Consider the following 19,101-nt stretch of genomic DNA (forward strand, 5'->3'; position numbering starts at 1 on the left):
CATGATTACTTTACAATTAGGTATTATTGTGCTGTCCATTTTTGAGTTTTTGTATCTAGTCCTGTTGCACAGTCTGTATCCCTTCAGCTTCAATTACCCATTGTCTTACCCTGTTTCTAACTCCTGCTGAACTCTGTTACCAATGACATATTTCAAGTTTATTCTCGAATGTCCGTTCACATCAGTGGGACCATACAGTATTTGTCCTTTAGTTTTTGGCTGGATTCACTCAGCATAATATTCTCTAGGTCCATCCATGTTATTACATGGTTCATAAGTTTATCTTGTCTTAAAGCTGCATAATATTCCATCGTATGTATATACCACAGTTTGTTTAGCCACTCTTCTGTTGATGGAGATTTTGGCTGTTTCCATCTCTTTGCAATTGTAAATAATGCTGCTATAAACATTGGTGTGCAAATGTCCGTTTGTGTCTTTGCCCTTAAGTCCTTTGAGTAGATACCTAGCAATGGTATTGCTGGGTCGTATGGCAATTCTATATTCAGCTTTTTGAGGAACCGCCAAACTGCCTTCCACAGTGGTTGCACCCTTTGACATTCCCACCAACAGTGGATAAGTGTGCCTCTTTCTCCGCATCCTCTCCAGCACTTGTCATTTTCTGTTTTGTTGATAATGGCCATTCTGGTGGGTGTGAGATGATATCTCATTGTGGTTTTGATTTGCATTTCTCTAATGGCCAGGGACATTGAGCATCTCTTCATGTGCCTCTTGGCCATCCGTATTTCCTCTTCTGAGAGGTGTCTGTTCAAGTCTTTTTCCCATTTTGTAATTGGGTTGGCTGTCTTTTTGTTGTTGAGATGAACAATCTCTTTATAAATTCTGGATACTAGACCTTTATCTGATATATCATTTCCAAATATTGTCTCCCATTGTGAAGGCTGTCTTTCTACTTTCTTGATGAAGTTCTTTGATGCACAAAAGTGTTTAATTTTGAGGAGTTCCCATTTATTTATTTCCTTCTTCAGTGCTCTTGCTTTAGGTTTAAGGTCCATAAAACCGCCTCCAGTTGTAAGATCCATAAGATATCTCCCTACATTTTCCTCTAACTGTTTTATGGTCTTAGACCTAATGTTTAGATCTTTGATCCATTTTGAGTTAACTTTTGTATAGGGTGTGAGATATGGGTCTTCTTTCATTCTTTTGCATATGGATATCCAGTTCTCTAGGCACCATTTATTGAAGAGACTGTTCTGTCCCAGGTGAGTTGGCTTGACTGCCTTATCAAAGATCAAATGTCCATAGATGAGAGGGTCTATATCTGAGCACTCTATTCGATTCCATTGGTCGATATATCTATCCTTATGCCAATACCATGCTGTTTTGACCACTGTGGCTTCATAATATGCCTTAAAGTCAGGCAGCGCGAGACCTCCAGCTTCGTTTTTTTTCCTCAAGATGTTTTTAGCAATTCGGGGCACCCTGCCCTTCCAGATAAATTTGCTTATTGGTTTTTCTATTTCTGAAAAATAAGTTGTTGGGATTTTGATTGGTATTGCATTGAATCTGTAAATCAATTTAGGTAGGATTGACATCTTAACTATATTTAGTCTTCCAATCCATGAACACGGTATGCCCTTCCATCTATTTAGGTCTTCTGTGATTTCTTTTAGCAGTTTTTTGTAGTTTTCTTTATATAGGTTTTTTGTCTCTTTAGTTAAATTTATTCCTAGGTATTTTATTCTTTTAGTTGCAATTGTGAATGGGATTCGTTTCTTGATTTCCCCCTCAGCTTGTTCCTTACTAGTGTATAGAAATGCTACAGATTTTTGAATGTTGATCTTGTAACCTGCTACTTTGCTGTACTCATTTATTAGCTCTAGTAGTTTTGTTGTGGATTTTTCTGGGTTTTCGACGTATAGTATCATATCGTCTGCAAACAGTGATAGTTTTACTTCTTCCTTTCCAATTTTGATGCCTTGTATTTCTTTTTCTTGTCTAATTGCTCTGGCTAGAACCTCCAACACAATGTTGAATAATAGTGGTGATAGTGGGCATCCTTGTCTTGTTCCTGATCTTAGGGGGAAAGTTTTCAATTTTTCCCCATTGAGGATGATATTAGCTGTGGGTTTTTCATATATTCCCTCTATCATTTTAAGGAAGTTCCCTTGTATTCCTATCTTTTGAAGTGTTTTCAACAGGAAAGGATGTTGAATCTTGTCGAATGCCTTCTCTGCATCAATTGAGATGATCATGTGATTTTTCTGCTTTGATTTGTTGATATGGTGTATTACATTAATTGATTTTCTTATGTTGAACCATCCTTGCATACCTGGGATGAATCCTACTTGGTCATGATGTATAATTCTTTTAATGTGTTGTTGGATACGATTTGCTAGAATTTTATTGAGGATTTTTGCATCTGTATTCATTAGAGAGATTGGTCTGTAGTTTTCTTTTTTTGTAATATCTTTGCCTGGTTTTGGTATGAGGGTGATGTTGGCTTCATAGAATGAATTAGGTAGTTTTCCCTCCACTTCGATTTTTTTGAAGAGTTTGAAGAGAATTGGTACTAATTCTTTCTGGAACGTTTGGTAGAATTCACATGTGAAGCCATCTGGTCCTGGACTTTTCTTTTTAGGAAGCTTTTGAATGACTAATTCAATTTCTTTACTTGTGATTGGTTTGTTGAGGTCATCTATGTCTTCTTGAGTCAAAGTTGGTTGCTCATGTCTTTCCAGGAACCCGTCCATTTCCTCTAAATTGTTGTATTTATTAGTGTAAAGTTGTTCATAGTATCCTGTTATTACCTCCTTTATTTCTGTGAGGTCAGTAGTTATGTCTCCTCTTCCATTTCTGATCTTATTTATTTGCATCCTCTCTCTTCTTCTTTTTGTCAATCTTGCTAAGGGCCCATCAATCTTATTGATTTTCTCATAGAACCAACTTCTGGCCTTATTGATTTTCTCTATTGTTTTCATGTTTTCAATTTCATTTATTTGTGCTCTAATCTTTGTTATTTCTTTCCTTTTGCTTGCTTTGGGGTTAGCTTGCTGTTCTTTCTCCAGTTCTTCCAAATGGATAGTTAATTCCTGAATTTTTGCCTTTTCTTCTTTTCTGATATAGGCATTTAGAGCAATAAATTTCCCTCTTAGCACTGCCTTTGCTGCGTCCCATAAGTTTTGATATGTTGTGTTTTCATTTTCATTCGCCTCGAGGTATTTGCTAATTTCTCTTGCAATTTCTTCTTTGACCCAGTCGTTGTTTAGGAGTGTGTTGTTGAGCCTCCACGTATTTGTGAATTTTCTGGCACTCTGCCTATTATTGATTTCCAACATCATTCCTTTATGGTCCGAGAAAGTGTTGTGTAAGATTTCAATCTTTTTAAATTTGTTAAGACTTGCTTTGTGACCCAGCATATGGTCTATCTTTGAGAATGATCCATGAGCACTTGAGAAAAAGGTGTATCCTGCTGTTGTGGGATGTAATGTCCTATAAATGTCTATTAAGTCTAGTTCATTTATAGTAATATTCAGATTCTCTATTTCTTTGTTGATCCTCTGTCTAGATGTTCTGTCCCTTGATGAGAGTGGTGAGTTGAAGTCTCCAACTATTATGGTATATGAGTCTATTTCCCTTTTCAGTGTTTGCAGTATATTCCTCACGTATTTTGGGGCATTCTGATTCGGTGCGTAAATATTTATGATTGTTATGTCTTCTTGTTTAATTGTTCCTTTTATTAGTATATAGTGTCCTTCTTTGTCTCTTTTAACTGTTTTACATTTGAAGTCTAATTTGTTGGATATTAGTATAGCCACTCCTGCTCTTTTCTGGTTGTTATTTGCATGAAATATCTTTTCCCAACCTTTCACTTTCAACCTATGTTTATCTTTGGGTCTAAGATGTGTTTCCTGTAGACAGCATATAGAAGGATCCTGTTTTTTAATCCATTCTGCCAATCTATGTCTTTTGATTGGGGAATTCAGTCCATTGACATTTAGTGTTATTACTGTTTGGATAATATTTTCCTCTAACATTTTGCCTTTTGTATTATATATATCATATCTAATTTTCCTTCTTTCTACACTCTTTTCCATATCTCTCTCTTCTGTCTTTTTGTATCTGACTCTAGTGCTCCCTTTAGTATTTCTTGCAGAGCTGGTCTCTTGGTCACAAATTCTTTCAGTGACTTTTTGTCTGAGAATGTTTTAATTTCTCCCTCATTTTTGAAGGATAATTTTGCTGGATATAGGAGTCTTGGTTGGCAGTTTTTCTCTTTTAGTATTTTAAATATATCATCCCACTGTCTTCTAGCTTCCATGGTTTCTGCTGAGAAATCTACACAAAGTCTTATTGGGTTTCCCTTGTATGTAATGGATTGTTTTTCTCTTGCTGCTTTCAAGATCTTCTCTTTCTCTTTGACCTCTGACATTCTAACTAGTAAGTGTCTTGGAGAACGCCTATTTGGGTCTAATCTCTTTGGGGTGCGCTGCACTTCTTGGATCTGTAATTTTAGGTCTTTCACAAGAGTTGGGAAATTTTCAGTGAAAATTTCTTCCATTAGTTTTTCTCCTCCTTTTCCCTTCTCTTCTCCTTCTGGGACACCCACAACACGTATATTTGTGCGGTTCATATTGTCCTTGAGTTCCCTGATACCCTGTTCAAATTTTTCCATTCTTTTCCCGATAGTTTCTGTTTCTTTTTGGGATTCAGATGTTCCATCCTCCAAATCACTAATTCTATCTTCTGTCTCTTTAAATCTATCATTGTAGCTATCCATTATTTTTTCTATGTTTGCTACTTTATCCTTCACTTCCATAAGTTCTGCGATTTGTTTTTTCAGTTTTTCTATTTCTTCTTTATGTTCAGCCCATGTCCTCTTCATGTCCTCCCTCAATTTATCGATTTCATTTTTGAAGAGGTTTTCCATTTCTGTTCGTATATTCAGGATTAGTTGTCTCAGCTCTTGTGTCTCATTTGAGCTATTGGTTTGTTCCTTTGACTGGGCCATATTCTCAATCTTTTGAGCGTGGACAGTTATCTTCTGCTGCTGGCGTCTGGGCATTTATTCAGATTTCTCTTGGTGTTGGACCCAGCAAGGTTGTAAGATTTTTCTGTGAAATCTCTGGGTTCTGTTTTTCTTATCCTGCCCAGTAGGTGGTGCTCGTGGCACACGTTTGTCTGCGGGTCCCACCAGTAAAAGGTGCTGTGGGACCTTAAACTTTGGAAAACTCTCGCCGTCCTGGGGGTTCGCTAGCCGAAACGGCTTGAGCAGGCCCGGGGTCCGAACGCAGGGAGGGTTGCTGGTCGCCGCAGCCAGGGAAAGAGCCCGTCCGAATTTCCTAGTCGGCCCTGGGCAACAAGCGTGGCGGGAGGGCGCCAGCGGCAGCGGCCCGCCCGAGAGAGTGCACGTTCCCCGGGAGTCACGGGTTTGGAAGGGGCCTCCCCCACCCGTCACCGTTCTCCGCGGCCTGGGGGTTTCCGATCCAATTCTCTCAGTTGGTCCGGGGGCTGCGCGTGGTGTGGGCACCAGTCGCCTTGGTTTCAGGGGACCGCCTCTCCAATTCTCCCAGCCGGCCCGGGAAGGGGGAAGGGAGTAACTCCGGCCGCTTGCCACCCCGCCCGGTAAGGCCCGCGCGCCTCGGCGATCTCACCCGAGCTGCTTCTCTCAGCCAGCCAGCCGTTCCAGGATGGGGTACGCTGTCTTTTTTATCTCTGTTGTGGCTTTGGGCGCTTTCTGTATCGTTTCTACTCCCCTAGTAGGTGTCCTGGAGAAGAAACTAAGATCCGCGCGTCTTACTAAGCCGCCATCTTCCAGGAAGTCAGTTTCCATTTTTTAAGCACACCATTCCAAGCATACCCCCCAAACTTAGTGAAAATCTGCCCTACTTTTATTTTTTATATATGATATATACTTATAATTTTTATATTTGTAGGTAAATGGGAAAAAAAAATTATTTACATAGATTTACAACAAACTAAATCCACCAGCCAGTTGAAATCCTTCTCCGCGTCAAAAGAGTAAGCACTCTTTGGATTTGACAGTCGGGCCATGAGAATTTTCTTCCCTTCATAGGCCCATTTCTTAGTCCAGGAGAAAAGAATAGAGTTTTGGAATTTGTGCCTTGTCATGAGTATGTTGGAAAGGAAGTGTCAGACCATGATTGAATTGGAAGGAAGAATATACGGCACCAGCTTTTCTTTCCCTGCACATCTCACGGTACTGCTTTTTCATTCCACGTCACAATTTTGGGAAGGCCCATCTGCCTGTTTGATTAATAGGCCCTCTCTGCAAAAGCAACAGCGATAAATGTCCTCTAGGAACCTAGTGAAGAGAAATGAAGAAATAGGATGGCTAATTTTTAGCCATTATTTTGGAGTCTGAACTCTTTCTCCGCATCAATTTAGCTATTATTTCAAAAACTAATTAATCTTCACTCAGGCAGCTCCTAGGGACCCGTGTTTAGATAATTAACAGCCCATGGATTATGAAAAGTCTCACTTGCAAATTTGGCCACAGTATTTGGGTAGAAGAACATTTTCAGTATTATTCCATTTAAACCCCTCTTCTACCCATCCTTCATTTCCTGACAATTAAAAGCAAATAATTAACCATGATGGATTTTGCTTACTAACTGGCTGTGCAAATAATGTTCTCCATTCCTCTTGTTCTTAAACCACCTCCATCTGAGCATTTTTGACCAGCTTTGTAGATAATTGGATTGAACGAGCTATGGGTAAGCTTCACTCGCAATTAGCACGCCGTCAAGAACATTTGGGCTTTGGGTGGGGGGTAGGAGGAAATTCCCAGGACCCCATCAGAGAAGCAGCTTGTCATTTCTCCTTGGCTCTCAACGACTTCAGCACTCACGTATGGCTCTATTTGTCAAAAAATTTTCTCGGCCAAAGGCAAGGAAGAATTTAAGCCAGCCATAAAGAAGAACTTCGTGATTGAAAGGGTTGAAGCACCCTAGAGGAGGTTACCAAAAGAAATGGGAATTTCTATGAAATTTCCAAATAACCCTCCTCTGGGAATTTCATTCATTCAACAAATTATATGCCGACCATGTGCCAGGCACTACAGAAATTTCTGAAAACAGCAACAACAACAACAAAAAACAGCGGCAAGGATAGCAAAATGTATAATCTAGTGAGGAGGGCAGGCATTAATTAAATGACTGACACAATTTTTTTAAAAATTACATGCTTTGAAGATACGGGATGATCTAGAAGCATTTAACAGAAAGATGTTACCTAAGGAGAAAGAGTGGTACTTAAAGTTTGGGAAAGGTTCTCTGAGCAAGGACATTTGAGCTGAGACCTGAAGGATGAGTAAGTGTGAACTGTTATGGTAATTGCATCCAGGGAGAAAAGCATGTGCAAAATCTCTGAGGTTTTGAAGGAGCTTGGAGTGGACAAAAACAAGGTTAAAAAGTCAGTGTCTTTGGGATACAGAGAATAGAGTTATTCAAGATGTATTTATCTTAAAGGTTTTTAATAGATTTTTCCTATAAATAAAAGTTTTTCCTTATTTTAAAATTAATACTCAAAATTAGAAGCTAGAAAACTGTAGCTGGGTAGGGGAAGTGGAACAAAATCTGGCAAAGTCCACCTGCCATTAAAAATGTATTAGAAACAAGGTGAGGGGTGGTTCAGTGGTAGAATGCTGGCCTTCCACGCGGAAGACCCGGGTTCAAATCCTGGACCATGCACCTCCCCCACCCCCCCAAAAATGTAGTAGAAACATTATAACCGTCCCATCTGACTTTTGATTTCATGGATGGTATTTCTTAGAATGAGGCTATTTCTTAGAATGAGCAAATAAATAAGCAAATAAAAGCTTAATAAATAATAGTATACATTTAATACACATATATGGCAAAATTTATCAAAGTATCAAGCACCTGGCTGAGGAATGGGAGATGTCTGTATCAAACCACGCTCATAGGTAACCTGCGGCCTACAGTATTTAGGGGGGAATCACTAGGGACAAGGTATTTCCCAGTTAACCTCAGAAAGCCCCTTCTAGGGTTTCTGGTTCCAGAGCAGTCCAGGCCCCTTTCTAGCTTCTTTCTGTGGTTTCCTCTCCTTGAAAACATCCCCTTGGATCATCTCTCTTCAAATTATGGCAGAAGAAAGTAAATCACTGACTTCATGCAATCCTAAAAATAATGGCCATGAATATAACTGGGGTATGGCAAGTGAACGATTTGTGAAGGGGCTTTTAGCACTGTTGAGAGACTGAGCAGTTAATGAATGTGAACTTTGGAAGCAGATTAAAGCACTCTGTCAGATAAATCCCCTAGCAGGAAGATTATGTTTATTAAGAACTTCATAATTTACTTAGCACTCTTTCTCCCTCCCTCTTTCCAGATTGGTCCTTTAGGAAAATTGGCTTACTGGCTCTCAGGAGGAACTGAAGGATGGTACAGGTGGGCACAGAACACCTCTGGCTGATCAGTAGAGAGAGGAGGTGGCCTGGAATTTTCCTTCAGAGAGCAGGTGTGATCGGGGTGGATTTATCCATCTGGTGCATTAGGTGGATGCCCAGGAGCCATCATATTTACTGGGACCCACAGAAGGTTTTAATTTCTTTTAAAGTCAGGAGAAGAAAAAAATGAATATAATCCATCCTAGATTATTTTTGGCCTTATGTGAACACAGTCATAAAATTCAATTTTCAATTTTTTTTTTAAGGAGAAAGGGATTCGGAGTCACACGTCAAAGGTTGTGTAGGGAACGTGAAAGTCATATTGTGGCCATGAGTGTGGGGGACGCTGCCTTCGTGTCTGCCCACCCTGTCTTCTGGTCCTTCGTGTCTGCCCACCCTGTCTTCTGGTCCTTCGTGTCCGCCCACCCTGTCTTCTGGCCCGACAGCAGCCCAGTTTTCCTTCGGGGCGTCAGCCTATGAGAGTGGCGATTTTGTTGATCCCGCCACCAAGAACGGTCAGGTGACTCAGGCCCAGCCAATCGGAGCCCTATTCCCTCTGCCCTCTGTGATTGGCTCAGAAAGAGTAAGTGTCCCAAGTGGGGCCAACCAGCGCCAAGGCTCAGTTCTCGGACTTCCTTGGAGCTCTGGGAGAAGAGGGACAGAATGGAACCCTGGAGATGCTGGGCAGCATTTTTACCTATGCAGGGGAGAGTTTGAGGAAGAAACCAGAGGCATCATATTTTCCAGCAATTGGAGTTTGGGGACTTTAACTTCAGACCTGGGTCATCTCCCTATGCTAGGATTTCTCAGGAGAGAATCTGATTGGGTCATCCTCAGTCAGGTGTCCACTTCTGGTCCAGTCAGCCTTGGCTAAGGGTTGGGTTTGGCAAAAGTAAGGCTATACAAACATGGCTGTCAAGACTCGGTGCTATGCTTGTGTGTTTCAAGGGAGCCTTGAGCCAGGTAGCAGATGTCAAATATAGTTATTTGCTTTGGAAACTAGTTTTCAGCTTGGGCAGCTGCGAATGCCAGTGACATGGCTTGGCTTCTGATTTTGAGTGGGAGGTTTCAAGAAGTTTTGATCTAATTCAGAATTTCTCAAATTGTGATCATGGGATGCCATAGTCAGTGGCTATGTGCCAAAGATTATGTTGTCAAGTATGTCTAGGAAACGCCAGCTTAAATGACACCAGGTAAACTTCTTTCCTGTAGGCTTCTGTGATCCTTAATATGTTCATGTGCCTTTTGAATCACCAAGATTGAGTGTGGGGAGATACAGAGGACCCAGTATTTCTCAAACTTGTTTGACCACCAAAGTAGGGATTTCAGGGAATTCACTTTCTTGGAATTTTAAAGGAATTCACTGTCTTGAAGAATATATTTTAAGAAATGCTAATAAAACTTGATTACATTGAGAGCATTGAATGTTGTAAAGGAAAAACATTTTATAGAATCTAAAATCCTTATTAAAAAGTCCCCATTTTAAAAGATGTAACTGGGAAATGCAGTTTTGAGAAGCTCACTATTTTAACTACTAGAAAACCTGAAATCTTGTGTTAGCTTCATCACTATTAAAAATAGTAAAACCCAACCTTATAATGTTCTATCTAAGGCTCAGGCACTCCCGAGTTCCATTTTATAGCTGATAAAACTGAGGCACAGAGAAATAAAGTAACTTGAATGTGGTGGACATAGTATCTGAATCTAGGCATTCTGCCTTAACTCCTGTTCTCAACTCCTATGCTAGTGGTAAACTAATCTGCCATATGACCCAAGGCAAGTCTCTTAGCCTCGTTTCTTTATCTCTAAACTGAGGGTGCCAAACTAGAGGTTTTTGAAGCAATTCAGCTTTATCTAGATCGCCTATGATTTAGTAGCTATTAACCCCACCTTAAGGAAAGTGGCCATTGATAAAATGTCTTTCTTGTCTGCTGGACTAAGTGATTTAAGATGTGGAGGAGAGTGGAGGTAGAACTGAGAGACTTTGCTTGTAAACGGGAGCAGAAGCTTTGAATGGAGACTTCACTGCTGCAAAATGACATGCTTTCTCTCCAGGGCTGATGTGCTAAGAGAACCCATTAAAATGAAGTCTCCAGAGGAGTCTCCATTGATTGCCAACCCAAATTTAGCTGAGATATCAGATGACCAGCCAGATGTCCAGGGCTGCTCCAGACACCTAGGCCTCTTTCTTTGCATGCGATGACTAGACCTTTGAGCCAGTCTCAGCACTTCGCTGGCCTGCCATCTGTCAGCCTTGAGTCATCTCGTCTTCTTCTGGCTCTGCATTGCTTGTATGGGGCAGATGTCATATGCCAGGATTGACACTTCCTTGGGAATCAAGAGGGACAGAGTGGAGGAGACAATGTTGGGAAAATTTTAGATGATGCCAGATACCTCTAGTCTTCCTGACACTTTTCAACTCATAAAGGTCTCACAGTGGTGCTGAGAGGTAGATAAATAAAAATAACTATATTGATTGGCATTGCGCAAGTATCCTATTATATGACAGATACAGATTGCCATCTGTAAAATGGCAATAATAATATATTACATATCTGGTACATATCAAGTGCTCAGTGAATGGTTATGATTATTGTCTCAATCTTGCTAAGTATAAGTACTATAAGCTTCATCTGATGAGAAAGCCATATTTCATGTAAAAGACATAGCTGTCTCATTCCATCCGGTTTTGTTTTTTTTTTCCCCCTGGTTAAAAATGTCAAGAACAGGCAATGCCATTCCCTGGATTGTGGAAGAAATCCTAGAGAAATTGACCTTATGCTCTTTTGGAAGGATGCTCTCCATGCACCAGAAACTCTGTCTCATTTTGTACCCAGAAGGACATTTTGAGACACTGGGTGCATTTCGTGGTAGACAAATAGATGGTTTGTATTCAATGACTCTGATGGCCCTGCAGTTTAAAAATGCCCTGAAATATTAATAGACCTTACCAACTGCTGGGTGATTGCATAGTTGAAAAGGCACAGGAAGCCTTTGGGACAGAATTGCTATGTGCTAGAACAGAAATAATGGGAAAAGAAAAACTGTGGATTGGAGGGAGTGGCTGCCTAAATTGAGCAGAGCTATTATCTGAAGGCAGGGACCATATCTTCTCTCTTCTGAGAGGTGAATTGAATATATTACTTGGCTCTATGAAGGAAGAATTAAGTAAAGACTGAGTTGAGTTAGATGCCGGTCACAGATAAATGGAGAAGTAGTTAAGTTTTAGTGCCTTCTTCACCTCAGTCTCCGTATCATCCACATAAAGATACAAGAACTTCTCTTCCTTGTGGTTTTGGAACCTGCTCTCCAGATAAGCCTTCCATACTCTGTGGAAGGCCATGTATAGTTATGAAGACACTAAGCTGCATGTAAAACACATTTATAGTAGCTTATAGCATGAAGTTGAGGGGAGGTAAGTTACTGGTGTTGTTTCAGTGAGTGGCTTAGAAATGCCAGGACCAGTGTTTCTGCTCTTTCTTCAGTTTTCCCCTCATGCTTTTGTTACTTCAAAGTCACATGACAGCTGTCTAAGTGTTAGATATCTCCTATATTCAAGGCAGAAAAGAACAGTGGGAAAAGGCAAAGGGGCCATACCAGCTGCTTCTGCCTCCTCTTCCACAAAAGCAAATGCTTTCTTAGGATTGTCCCCTCCGTGGACTTTTGGTTAGATTCATTGGCTGCAATTGGATGACTTGACTATCTCTAGCTGCAAGAGAGGCTGGAATGATCGACTATGCCCAATCATTAGCCTTGATCCATTGCCTGCCACTTTACTTCTCAAAAAATATATAATATATTATCATATAATATAAAAAATAAATATAAAGGAGAATTTATATTGCTGAGGCAATTAACAGTGTCTGCTGTTGTCCTTTTACTTTATAGTCTGAGATTGTGATCTTCTTGGGAAACTGTCTGCTGAATATTATTTTTTTGAACCTCAAGAACATTTATCTCTGGGCTTACAGATGCTTAGAAAATGTTTAAATGGGGAACTGACTGTATGGATTTCTGCGGACTTATCCAATAGGCTAAGCAGTGTCATTGGTGACATTTAATATATCTTGCTTCAAAGCTGGATTTTTGATAGAAAGATACCTAATTTCAAGGTATGATTCCAATAACAGGATCTCAGCTAACAGTAGGCCAGTGAGGGCAAATCTCACTTTCCATAGAACACTGCAGTGGGCAGCCATCCTCTGGTTAAGACTTTTGTTGCTTTTCAGTTTTGTGGCGGGAGTCCTACAGTATCAGTACTAGAAGGAGGTTCTGATTAGGATAACCAATAGGTAGAATTTATTGAACACCTGCCACCTGGATGGCAATCTTCTAAGTTCTTTATAATTATCAACTCATTTTGTCCTGATGACAAAGCTCCAAAGTAGATACTATTATTTCTGTTTCCTCCAGATAAAAACTAAGATCCAAGAAGATTTAGTAACTCACCTAGTTAAATATTGCAAATGGAGGAGCTTGGATTCAAATCCCGACTGCCTGATACTGGAGCCTGTGCTCATATACTTTTGGCAAAATGACCTTTTTAAAAATAACAGCTATCCTTGATGGAGAGTCTAGTATACAAAAATAGCACCTGTCATTGTAGCACACATTTACTTAAGCATATTACATCTATTTTCTCATTTGATTTTCATAACGTTATGAGGTAACTACAATTCTTATGCTTCTTTTACAGATAAAGAAATCAAAGCACAGAGAGGTAAAGTGACTTAATCTTTTACCAGTGTTTTGTATGGACCAAGTTCAGTGAGTGGCTTAGAAATGCCAGGACCAGTGTTTCTGCTCTTTCTTCAGTTTTCCCCTCATGCTTTTGTTACTTCAAGGTCACATGACAGCTGTTTAAGTGTTAGATATCTCCTATATTCAAGGCAGAAAAGAACAGTGGGAAAAGGCAAAGGGGCCATACTAGCTGCTTCTGCCTCCTCTTCCACAAAAGCAAATGCTTTCTTAGGATTGTCCCCTCTGTGGACTTTTGGTTAGGTTCATTGGCTGCAACTGGATGACTTGACCATCTCTAGCTGCAAGAGAGGCTGGAATGATCAACTATGCCCAATCATTATCCTTGAACACCTGCCACCTGGTTTCTCTAGGTCCTGAGCTCAGAATCTTTCTTTGTGACATTTTGCACCTCTGTAGATCACTTATTTTTTTTTTTTTCTTTTTTGGGGGGGTGGAGTGGGGAGGTACGTGGTCTGGGAATCAAACCCAGGTCTCCCGTGTGGAAGGCGAGCATTCTAACCACTGAACCACCCGTGTCCCCTTAATCACTTATTTTTAAACCCTTAATTTTACAGATGAGGATTCAGTAGAAATAAGAGGAAGAAATGAGATGAAGAAAAGCTCATAGGAAGTCTATGAGGCAAGGGATGTTACCTCCTTTTCACATGTATTAGTCATGAAACATGCTAAGCTGCTATAATAAAGAGGTCCCCAAATACAGTGGCCCAAACAAATGGAAGCTTATTTCTATCCCATGTGACAGGAAGAGGTGGGTTGTCTGGAGCTAGATTGCATTTCTGGAGTCAAGGCAGCAGTTCTACTTCTTGCAATTTCTTGGTAAGGACAGAGGGTATGTGGAGGGAGAAAGCTTGCTTTTAGTAGCACAATATAGAAGTTACATATACTGTGCAATTCATCCTCCTTACACCTCACTGACCAGAATGTAGTCACATGCCACACCCAGATGCAAGGGAGGCTGAGAAATGTCTAGATTGTGGCCTTAGGCTCCAGCAAAACTTAGGAGCTTCTGTAATTAAAAGGAAGATGTGAATAGTGGATACTGGGAAATAATCAGCAGTCTCTGACACATCCCAGATAAGGAAATGGAGGATCAGAGGGTAATGAAGATGTGTCCAGTGCCACATAGTAACATATGGGGACCATGGACATTTTGAGGAGGACTAGAAGTGGCAGAAGTTTCAGGGTATGGGGCAGTGGTTTGGCAGGCCAGGTACTGGTGCAGAAAAAGAGAGTTGGAAAGCCCTGAATGGAGAAGTATCGGTTACCATGGTAAAAGTATAGGGGACCTGGAAAAGCCAATCTTAAAGGTTAGAAGAATGAATACTCGGGTGCTCAGTTATGCTTGTGGAATGAATGATGTGATTTGAAGTACTAACAGGAAACAGGGCTTCAGGACTGCACAACTCCAGGGAGTACCATTTGCAAATAGTACAGTGGAAGTGCTCCCCCCTGGAGCTGTGCAACATGTTGGTGCTCCCTGGAAGGCTCTTCTGCTACTGCCCTGTAGCAGGCTGGGTTCCTTGGGAGAGCCGATCATGGGACGGTGGCTGGTTTGCGAGAGGTCTGTTAGGATGAGCTCTTGGAATCAACATCTGTGGGGTGAAAGGAAGGAAGCAGGATTGAACACTGAGGAAACTGAGCTACAATGCAGTCTTAATAGAAACCTCAACCAACCTCATGAGCAGTTCTGAAGGTAAGTTTTCGGTTGCCTCCGGTTGGAACAGGAAGGCTGGGCCTGTATACCCCTTTCATCTGTGGTTGGATTACTGCTGCCCTAGGAATGGAGCCATGACCTTGGACAGCATAGCTATCTTCTGATGAGGCAATCTCTCAAAGGGGTGGATAGTGGAGGGCCATCTGCCAACTCCAGAGGCTGGATAATAAGGCCTTCATTTCCAAAGGGCACATTTGGCAGTGCCTCACGCCATCCACCAAACCCTCAATTGATGCACTGCCTACCATGTCACCATCACAGAGTTTTTGTACCTTGAAGACTTTGGGCTCTTCAAGGGTTCCCTTTTGCAAAATCTCAGATATCCTTGGATTAGTGTCTACTGCTTGCATTTCATCATCATTTAATTAACAGTTCATTTCACTATCAGTTAGCCCCCCCAGGGGGTCATTTGCTAGTGGCAGAGAAGGGTAATGGGATAGATAACACCAAGACCGGATGGGAAAAGTGAAAGGACATTCACAGGGAGGCTGGAGAGTGCCATAAAAGGGCCTGCTGGGAGGCAGGCAAAGACAAGATGTTCCTCAAGGCAGGCCAGGCCTGGGGTGGGGAGCAGGGTGGAGGATGGAGCACTGCAGGGTTCCGAAGTCAGACTTTGCCAACCACACAATTTTGTTCAAGGCCAACTTGATCACAGACATATCCCCTTCCATCTGTCTGAATTTCTAATTTTCTGTTTACCACGACGGCTGCATGTTCAGATAAACGAGAGATCACAGTTTGATCTGCTTCAGAGGTTTTTTTTTTTTTTCTTCCCTCCTTCCCTCTGCATAACAGCTCCCATTTCTGAGGGCTGCAGCTAAAAAGTGATTTTTAGAGTCTTCTCATTGGCAAAGAAATCAATGGAAAGAAACCTCTCTCCTTTTTTTCTACTCTACATTCTGCATTTAATTTCCATCTTCTCCAATCCCCTGCTAGGAAAGTTTTGTGTGAGGCCAAGGAACATACTTTATCAAAAAGTTGCCTTGTTAAGGATTGGGGTCCTGCTGGGTGAGCTAAGGATGTGGTGCCATTTCCCCCACTGTCCTGGCAATTAACTCAATTCCAGGATTGGGTGGAAAGAATTCCACCAGGAAGGTGGACTTCTAAGGCAAAGCCATTTGCCAAGGGCAGGGCTGTTGTTGAAACCAACTTCATGGCAGCCGCCAAGGAATAAGTCCCTGGGAGAAAGTATTGGTGGGAATGGTGTTAACTCGAGGGACAGGGAAGAGAGGAGGGAACCTTTCAAAGATGGTTTGGAAGGCAAAGAGCTCAGGTGTATCCTTCGTGGGATCAGGTAGCAAGATAGCAAGAAACACAGGCCATTGTAAATAAAAGGAACACAATCATAAAGCCCCTGGAACGCAAATGGAAAGTTCTCAGAATCATATACCCATAAACGTGTTTTGTACCAAATTCAGAATCTTAAATAGCTCTAATGATTATCTTCTCTGTCCATCTCTCACTTTTGGTCTCAGTCTTTACGTTGGGACTGCTCCACTCTCATCTCTCTACAGAACAATCTCATTTTCTTTTTACTCACAGTTTATGCTACCAAATTGTACAAGACTTTTTAAGGCAGGTCCACCCTCACTCAGCCTCCCGACCTGCTAGCTTCTATTCCTACCGCTAGAGGACGCCTTCTGTTCCTTAGTGTATGCTACTGAGAGAGAGAACCTGATTGGCTCAGCTCATCTTTATGCACTAGACCTCGGTATTGGCTGCTTTTGGGTCAGGTGATTAAGTCTGACCCCCCCCCCCATCAACTGCCAATAGGAGATTGGACTTGGTGGCACGTGACCTGACAGCTTAACACCCGCCGATCAGAAGGGACTGCTGTGAGCGTGGTCACCTCCGGAGACTTGAGGGTTTAACCATCCATAGAGTGGAAGCTCCTTGAACTGGAAAGCAGTGCATGTTAGCTAGTTCTTATTACTTCCGGGACAGTGCGGTAGAGGGAAAAGAACACTGACCTTGAAATCAGTAGAGAGTTACAAGTTTGATCTTGACCGCTTGCGTTCACTTTCCTGGGCCTCAGTTTTTACTGTTCATAAATGAGGGCTTGAACTTGACCACAGCATCTCCCTTTCAGCTGTGATATTCCCTGTTATTGCTCTGTCTAACCCTCCCAGAACGACCTCCTATGAATGACCCAATGAAGAAAATTCAGGCAAAGCTACTCAAACCAGCAGATGCACACAGAAAAACCAGAGTAATTAGGAAATAGACATTAAGTTAGTTGAGTGTCCTAGGAGGCACCTAACTTGGCTTTCTTTAGATCTAATGTAATTAGGGCTGTTTGGAGGAAGATAGCTAATTTAGGTGGAATGCTTTCCTTTCAGTGTGGAGAGAGAAATTAGCTAAGTGTGGTAGCTTGGGTTTTCCGAAGATGTTCATGGGTGTATCTCCTATCCCATATGCTTTTCTAGAGCCTTGCCACTTTCCTATCAAGAGTCTGTATCTCATTATGATTCATTAGGATCATAATAATTATTTCTAAATATACTGAGTGCTTACCAAGTATCAGGTATGATTCTAAGCACCTTGCTTAGTTATTTCACTTAATCCTCATGATAATACTAATTTTTCAGATGGGAGACCGGAGACTCTGAGCAGTAAATCATTTGCTCGAGGTCACTCAGGTAGTAAATGACAGAGCTGAGTCTGACAGCAAATCCCAAGCTCTTAATCACTCCTGTTTCCTAATTTTATGGGCAAAGACAGGAAAAGGAAGGAAGGAGCAGAGAGAGGAGGGGAGGGAAGGGGTAGAAATAACCTAAGGTAAGATGTAGGGGGGGGAAAGAAAAAGAGACATAGCAGGTGGGTTTTGTTGAACCCAGAGAACTGGCCCTTTCTAAATGGAGACATACTCAGGCAGGAGAGTGGCAGGGGGTGGGCTGTACAAATTGTCAGGCCATTGTGATGAAGATATCAACTCTCAGCTCTGGGAGAAGGGATGGGAGGCACTGGGGGGCTGACTTTAGAGCCTGCCTGCCATAGAGCTATTCTTCCTATAATGTCATAGAAATATAGAGAGTGAAAGAAGAGAGTGCATTGGAATGAAATACTGCATAATGCATTTGTCTTCTTTATTGAGGAACTCTCCCTATAACTTATCAGTAAGATAGGTTTAAGTGAGTGTTGTAGTTCCTTTTACGTGCCCCTAAGAGGCAGGTTCCACTTTGCCAATGGGGGCTTTTCATCATTCCCTGAACCACAAGTGGAGATCATGCTTTAGAGTAAGGCGAGGCGTTCTAAGAAAAACAAATAAGCAAAAATTTTCACAACCAGAAACTACAAGCCCAAATGCAAAGAGAATGCAAAATGTGACTCAGACTATAGATTTCTTTTCTCCCCAACAAATTTTGAGCATACACACGTGCGCGCGCACACACACACACACACACACACACACACACACAGCCTAATATGTGCTTATAGTTGCATGCACAGATGCAATACTTAATCACGCACGGTAGCTACTCACAGACACTTAGACGCATAAACATAGCCATACTCCGTCATCCCCCCACCCCCAACTATGATTTCTTGAGTACCCAGCCTGAGTTTTTTAGGAGTCTGCTCTGAAAATTGTCTCATACCTGACTTTGAGGCTAATCTGCTTGGATTCAAATTCTGGTTCTGCTCCTTACTGACGTTGTGACCTTGGGCAAGTTAGTTGACCTCTTTGTGCCTCAGTTTCCTCATCTGTAGCATGGAGATAACATGGCTGCTTCATAGAGCTACCATGAGGATGAAGTGAGTTATTGCCTGAAGAGTGCTTAGAAGGTTGTCTGCAACACGGCATCCTCCATAATTAGTGATTATACTTGTTTCTCTCTGTTGGGCCAAACTCTGTCATCAGTGTCAGCATCATTCTCATCATCATTAGCTCCCATTTATTGACCCCTGGTTGTCAGACCCTCTGCCAAGAGGATACTTGTATGATCTTGTTCAATACGCAAAACAGCTGCATGAGGTAGGTGCTATTATTTTGACAGAGAAGGCAATTGAGTCCTGGAAAGGCTCAATAACTTGCCAAAGGTCTCACACTTGGTAAGTGGCTAACATAAGACTTGAACTTGCTTAATTCCAAAGCCCTGATTCTTAACTATATGCAATATCTGAACCCATCAATGATTTTCTCTGAATGGGAACATCTCTCCTAGACTGTAAGTTCCCCAAGCTTCCAGGCTTGTTTTGTTCATTGCTGTTTTGCAGCGCAGAGAACAGGGTTTGA

Source organism: Tamandua tetradactyla, chromosome 5 (genome assembly GCF_023851605.1).
Source record: "Tamandua tetradactyla isolate mTamTet1 chromosome 5, mTamTet1.pri, whole genome shotgun sequence".
Taxonomy (NCBI): Eukaryota; Metazoa; Chordata; class Mammalia; order Pilosa; family Myrmecophagidae; genus Tamandua; species Tamandua tetradactyla.